Source organism: Oxyura jamaicensis, assembly GCF_011077185.1.
Source record: "Oxyura jamaicensis isolate SHBP4307 breed ruddy duck chromosome Z unlocalized genomic scaffold, BPBGC_Ojam_1.0 oxyZ_random_OJ64354, whole genome shotgun sequence".
Taxonomy (NCBI): Eukaryota; Metazoa; Chordata; class Aves; order Anseriformes; family Anatidae; genus Oxyura; species Oxyura jamaicensis.
In genome coordinates this window covers 1-7,781 of record NW_023305373.1, presented here as the reverse complement: position 1 = coordinate 7,781, position 7,781 = coordinate 1, and the positions used below count along the sequence as shown (strand labels likewise).

At 34.7% G+C, this 7,781-nt stretch overlaps 1 long non-coding RNA gene across 1 annotated transcript; it reads left to right on the top strand.

Annotated features, from left to right (window-relative positions):
• Positions 1-337: 337 nt before the first annotated feature.
• On the top strand, positions 338-1,542 carry LOC118158676. The gene is made up of 2 exons (XR_004746868.1): positions 338-583; positions 1,308-1,542. It is a non-coding gene; the product is annotated as an uncharacterized LOC118158676 (long non-coding RNA).
• Positions 1,543-7,781: the final 6,239 nt, after the last annotated feature.

The following is a 7,781-nucleotide window of genomic DNA, read 5'->3' as shown; positions in this document are numbered from 1 at the left end:
AGTTCAGAATGGTTTCATTGTTTCACATGTATGAAAATTTTTCCCACGTAAAATTATCTTACATAATTTGTTTATATTGGTCATAGCAGTCAATAAACATTATCCTCATTAGAATATACATCATTGCAGTAGATACAATGTCACCCAGAGTCTTATCAGTACTTTATTGCATTTGCTATTAAATACTTGATAAGATACATCTTGTAATCGCTGCTCAAGAAATAAATTACAAGGATAAAAGAGCATTAGTTTTGGTCAGTTGATGTTGGGTTGCAATGAGTTAACTGGGATCATTGTTTCTGGGACTGTTCATATCCCCAGACTTTTCACAGCCCTGGCAGAGCCTGACTCTGTAATAAGTCTCACATTACACATGGATTAGATTTGTAGAAATCCTGTAACTCAATAGGTACCTGCCTATTCTCTGCTGGCGTCAGGCTGCCTGCACTACTTTGCTCTGTAGACATACCTGGCATTCCACCCGTGCCTCCTTGCTGGCTAAGTGGGCTGGAGCCTGCCTACCAAAACATTGGGGTATTGTTGGGAAGGGGAGACCCCCTTGACAGACGAGCGAAGTGTGAAGGTTAGTCTTGCAATGCCTTATTACCTTCCTATGAAGTATACATGCAGCTCTTTTAAACTTCCTTTACACAACTGTAGTGTGGGAAATTAGATCTGCAGAAACGTTTGGGAGTAGCAGGGGGTGGAGATGCACTGTAGACATGGACAAAGACAGTCCGACCCCAAGCTCTTCCGGCTTCCCAGCAGCTGCCACCACCATGTTTGTTTACACTGATGGAGGAATACAACAAAAACATATTTGGCAGTGCATCAAGAATGTGAAATTACTTGATTTCTGGGAACTTTGCCAGGTATTATAAGCCACTTTGTTTGAACACCCATTCTTCAATTCACTGCATATTATTTGTTAAGTAATTAGCGGGTAAATGAATTAAGGTTAAAAAAAAAAAGTAATAATTGAATAAGATTAACATTAAAATACCCATTTACAACATTTAACACATTTTAAGTGAAATAGCTATCTCACTAATGAAAGCTGAATCATGTGATGTTTAAATAATAAAGGGAATTTTCTAAATTTGTCATTAGCAGTTTATAGATTATATCCTGCAAATCTTAGTCTTGAAATCAATTCAGTCAAAGCTCAAAATAAAGCTTAGAGAAGCATTATCAGATCAGCCAACCTACAAAGTTTTCATTGTTTTTTTTTATGTATTTCGTGGGGGGATATTTTTTAATGTGTAGTGAAACCTGAGATCCATAACTACTCTTTCCTCCTTTTTCAGCAGTTCATCATCTCATCCTGGAAGATAATGAAGACTCCTAGTGATCTTATGAAGATGTGTATGTGATCCTAAGAACCTACTAACAACTTTTAACATTAAATGTTAATAAAGCCTAAAAGTCATATTAACATTAAGAGATCCTATTTCTGTTTTAATGTTGAGGAGGAATTTGTTTAATGGATTACCATCACAGAATATGTGATAGCAATTAATATCTGTTTTAGAACTTTGGCAAGTTTACAAAGAACAATGCTTTGCAGCTCATGGCTATGACTCCAGTATTTAGTGAGGTTTTACTTCAGACTTCAGAAATGATGGTGAAAAGAGGGTTGGGGACATATCTATATTTTCTAATGCACTATCCTTAGAACCTTGCATATTAAGAAAGACTGCAGGCACCTCCTTTCAAAAGCTACAGCATAGGTTCTGCCATCCAACTCTACCCTCCTGCCTTGCCATGAGGCAATATCTTGAAGGGATTCTGGCTGAGTTATGTACCCAAACAGACTGCATGGGAGGCAATGACTCCGTAGGAAAAGGGCTTGCAAAGAATGTTGACTAACGTAGGAATATTTGAGTGTGTTGCCTCTGCAGGTTTTTACCACAGTCCTCCCAGTACATTTAATTGCCCACAAACTTTGTAGTAATAAAACTCCTCTTTGACTTCATAACAGCTAACAAATACAAAATACTTCTAAGCCATGTACTGTGCAGAAGAGCTTTTACCTATTATGTATGGCTTCAAGATTGAGTTTTACCTATGTGATTTTGAAACAGGCTTTTATAAATAATAGTTAGTTATAGGAATTATTAGGTAATACAAGTGAATATTTTTCTCTTCATATAATTATAACTCATATTATTAACCCAGCAAATGAAGTTATGTCTTGAAGTCAGTGAGCTTCAAAGGAAAAAAGCTTCAGTTCATTTTGTTTCTCTTTCAATTTTAATTGCATACAGTCTTATAAAAACAGAGGGAGAGTGGAATATATATATATATATATATATTTTTCTGTTTGCTATATCCAGGATATTTCAATTTACACACTCTTTTTATTACAGTGTTTATAAAGTTTCCTTCTACTATAATGTGTATAGATCTAGATAAAACAATGTTGTTGGTGAGCAATACAATTAACAAAGTCTGATTTCTCATAGATTTGTTTATTTTGTCCCATAAATCCCTTCACTTCCATCCTCAAACTACAGTAACTCCACACTCTTCCCCATTCCCAACAATAGTTTTACTCAGAGAGCTAGTCTTGAGCTTTGTTCAGGCTGATTTGCTGGCCAGAGCTTCTGCACCTTTTGGACAACAGCCTGCTGACAAGAAGACTGTATAACACTTGTCCCTCAGTAGGAGTTCTGAGTTGTATCTCTCCTCTATTTATGTTGAATTTCAGGAAATTTACAAAAACAATTTCCCTTAAGTTTTCCACCACTATTCTGCCTTTTGAATTTGTTTGAATATAACCAATAACAAAAACAGTATTAGGATAAGGCAACCAGCAGGTAATTGACAAAACTGCATAAAACACATCTTTGAAGAGGATCAAACTAAAAACTACATATGAAATAGAGAAGGTCAGGCTGTGGTCTCCATCTGAATGATTAACATGAGGATGTCCAAAATTGCACTGGCTTCAAATAGTTTTTCTTTCTCATTAGTTCCATGGCACAATTTTCATGCCAGTTTCCTGCCAAGCAAATTGCAGAGGGCATATGTAACAGTAAGGGCTTGAGGCTGTGTCTCTGGTGACAAGCTTTCTACAACTCCAATCAGAGCTTCGTATCTTAAAAAAAAAAAAAAAAAAAAAAAAAAAACAAAAAAAAAAACACGTTGCCAATTGTAACAAATGTGAAGTGTGATTTGACATAAAAACACTCTCTATTAAAATGAGACAAAAATATGATGGTTTCACAGAATACTCTTTTTTATCAGCTGAATGTTTCTTAGCACACCACTTGGGTCAAATTCAAATGTAAAATCATGGTAGCTGAAGAAAACAAACTGTCAAGAGTCTTGTATAAAACCTACTGAGTCTTCTAAACAAGACTAGCACTAAAGTAGTTTTCTTGATAGTAAAATGCAAAAATGTTCTGAATTTCTGCAGTGGCAGGTGAGTACAGGATGAAAAGTCCCTTCTTCCATTTCAATGCTTCAGCTGAAATTGCTTTGTAACTCTTTATGCATTTATTTAAATATAAAGTCTAGGAACAGATTTTTGAATGAAATATTTTTTCAAGGTTGAATGCCAACTCTATCCCAACTCAAATAAGAGAAATTACTTCCCAGCAGTGTGCCAAATTACTTGTTAACTATTTCAGCAACAAGGTATGGTGATTCATTATACCAGACTTCTTGTAGCCTTGAGAGATGCTTTCACGTCTCCAGTTTTTGAAATCTGCACTACCAGAAGCATTTTTGTGTTACTGAATTCAGTTCAAAAGTCAATAACTCAGTAAAATGAGTACAGTTGAGTAAGTTTTCTAAGACTGTAGTTTCTATTTCTAGATATCTAGTCTTCAATAAATGTTTATTTTAAAGTAATTAGAAAAAAATGCCATTAATAATGGTCCAGATAACATTGTAAGGAGATTATTATGGGAACCCAGCAGGTAAATTGAAATGACTCTGGATTCTGGGTTTCCCCAGAAATTTAAAAAAACATACTAATTCCAGCCATAGAAGTTCTAAATTCTGTACAATTAAAGGGTTCTTGTGCAGAGATTGAAATAAAATGCATTGAGCCAGTACCAATGATGTTGGTGTCTTGCTTAACAATTCTACAGGTGTTTAAATTTTATAAATACCTATTTTTAGTATATTTTCCCTGATTATCTGGCTTTTCATTTCTACATTACTAAGACTGTATAAACAGCTTGGTGCTATAGGTGTATCAAGTCCAACCAGGACTGAAACTACAGAGAATTAGATATATGTCAAAGACCTCCATATGACTATCCTTGCATTCCTTTCCCATTTTTATAGCTCATCTCTATGTTATGTTATTTCAAGTTTGACTTCCTGTGGGGAAATACAGGCCAAATTTTGGCTTCTTGAGTTGTCGCATATCTCCCAGACAGGAAGAATTAGTGTAAATTACAGCTGATTACCAGCCCCCACCCCTCCATCATGAGCTGCTGCCTCTCAGCCAATATTGGCATCAAGGAACTGAAGGAAAGATCAGGGAGATATATATATATATTTTTTTTTCCCTCTTTCTCCCTGTTTCCCAGGTTCCAGAATCCTTTCAGTGAAGACCATATGGCATAAAATAAGATTTTTACAAGTTATTTCTTAGATCATGTTCCCATATGGGTTTAGTCTCCTTTCTCTCACAGTACATACAACAGATATTGTCAGAGTTAAGGTTTGGACAAAAGCAAGTGGTGGCTAACACTACTCAAAAACAACATTATTTCCATCCCCTCATTGTTGTAAGGCTGAACAGCACTAGCTTTGAACAAGCTTTGAGCTGAAAAAGTTCCTTTTTGAACTGTAATACAAGAAAACCTGGGAAGAAACTGTCAGTGAATCAAGGAAAGAACAATACTGTTTGAGAATCAAGGAAAGAACAATACGGTTTGAGGGTTAACAAAAATTTGCAGAGAGAGCTTTTCAGAGAACAGAGAGAAGCAGAGACCTCCTTGAAAGATCTGCAACACTGCCACAGTTGGGGTCTTTCTTGCAAACATTGTCTCACTGAAACTGTGTAGGCAGCTGTCCTTTCATGTGCCACCACATGTCTTTGACCCTGTCATAGCTCAGATCATGGTTAATCAGTCTAAATCTGCATGTTAAATTCAAAAGCAAAACACAACAGCAGTGAGTCAGGAGCAAACACCCTACCACATTCCCTTTTTCATATAGCTTATGTGGAAGGAAAGAAAGTTTATTCACAATCTCTAAATACCTGAGTTATTTTTTTAAGACAGAGGGAATAGTAGGTAGCAGAAATGGGTATTGTGAACGACCTTCTGTACTGAAAGTATCTTTATTTTTAATGGTGAAGTACTAGACCAAACCTAAAGCCACAAGTGTGGGGGAACTTGTCAATTTTCAAACCTGCAATAATTTATTTGGTTTTTGGTTTTGTTTTTGTTTCCCTGGCCTTCACTCCACTCTTCCTGCATGAGAACCAACATATGTGAGATGTGAATGACCAGGCTGGAAGACTGGTAAAAAACAATGTCCAAATCAATTTGATAGTATAGATAAATTTGATATCTAGCTATTTTCTCCCATATAGAGAGATCTGAAAATACACATTCTAAGTTTTGATTTTTATTGATCCATGAAGAAGAGCTACCTCTTGAGACATCTTAGGGAATCTGAACACCAGTCTTATCTTGACTATGAAGTCAGCACTTTGCATTTCCAAATTTCCTCAGCCAGAACGTATTGTTTCCTGTAACTTTTATTTACTGAAATGGACATGGCATAACATTCTATTACTGATGAATATTTTATTCATAAAATTGAGCTAAAAATGCATTTGTGCCACTCTAGGTCCTGAGAAGTATCTCCATTTTTTTATTATTATTATTATTATTTTTTATTTTTTGTATTGCTGTAACATCTGGAGGAATCAAGCAAGATTAAAGCTACACTGTTGTGGGCATGGTGTACTGAGGTTGTCAAATTCAGTTTCTTCCCTGTAAACATTAAAAAGATATGCAGGGAAACAGAACTACATAAAGGATCTTTGTGGCATTCGTGGGAAAAAAACAAAACAAAACAAAACAAACAAACAACAACAACAACAACAACAAAAAACAACAACAACAAAACACTTTAAATATAAATTTGTATAAATAGGTAAGTGGACACAGGTTTAGACTCAGATTTCCAGCAATGGTTTGGAAAAGAATGGGGAATAACCTGAGAAAACCAGGAAAAATAAGGAAACTATCATAAACAGGATCATGTTTTATCTTGTTCATAACCTTATTAGTTTATTACATTATAAACTATTTGTCCTATGCATACTTCATATAATCTCTTACTTAATGTTTTGTGACAGCTTTAATATAACAAAATTAGACATGCTGCTGCAGCAGTCCTGACAGCTACCTGGTTTCCATGCATTAACACCATTGGCTTCTTGCCCAATACAAATAAACTTGAAAGCCTTGAGAGCACATCCAGTGAAATCAAGTAGCATAAAACTAAAAGGTATAGCTCAGCACTGTGGAATTAAATATCATTGCAAGTGAAACCCTTGACGAGATCACTGACCAAAGTATTAGAAAATATATATATATATAAAGTTTTCAAACAAAAGTATGTTCATTCACAAAACTATCATATAGACTATTATGTTATAGCACAGATAGAACTTATAAAATATTACATATTACACAATCATATTTTCATACCATACTTGCAAAATACCTTCCCACATCAAAACTTGATTAAGATATGTCATGATGTACATTGCAAGTGTTCCAACAACTCAGAGGCCTACATACAATTAACTACTTGTACTGTCTTTATATGCTTACTGACATATGTGTCCATGTGAACGTATACACATTCTGAGCTATGGCAGAGCCAAATATTAAACAGAAAATTATATTTGACCACTGTATAAATATGTGAAACTTATATCTTTTAACTTGCTATCACACTCTAACTACCTCTTCAGTTATATATCAAATACAATTTGTTAACCTATATATATTTAAATAATGGATAATGGTATAAATAATTTGCATTTAAGTTTGGAACTATTCCAGATGTTTTGATTGTTTCTATTTTGCTGTTTCATCAAATAGACTTTCAGGCTTTTTCCTATCAATCAAAATACGAAAGGTACCTGAAAAATACATAGAAATCTTAACACTGTAATAATAACATAATATTACCGGGTGCCCATCAGAGGGCTACATTACCTGTGTAAGGGGAAAAACAACAACAATATCAAAAACAAAAAACATCTTGACTTTAGAGGGGGTAGTAAGTATGATAAAAAGTATGGACAGCGTGAAAGTTTGATCATGTCCTGTATTTGAGTAGAGGATGCATATCCCAGCAGAGACTGAGTTGCAAAGGTATTTCTAGAGCTATGCTTTAGAACAGAGGTTGATGTCTTTGCTCAGATCTGAGTGCAGTACTTTCTTCTCTGAGTCCTCGTCACAGAATAAGATAAAGAATTTTAAAAATTTACTGATTTAAATATGTGACAAAGTACCAAAAGGATTTACTGATTAAAATTTGGGAGTAATTTTATTATCATTTATCAGTGGCTATATATACATATATATATGTTATATATGTATATAAGGCATATATATATATGCCTTATTAGAAGCTGGAAGACTTTTTGTTGCTTTGAAAGAAAATAAAAATAAGAAATTAAAAACTCTCCAAAATTCAGCGTCATGTCATGTCGGAAAGGAAAGGAAAGGAAAGGAAAGGAAAGGAAAGGAAAGGAAAGGAAAGGAAAGGAAAGGAAAGGAAAGGAAAGG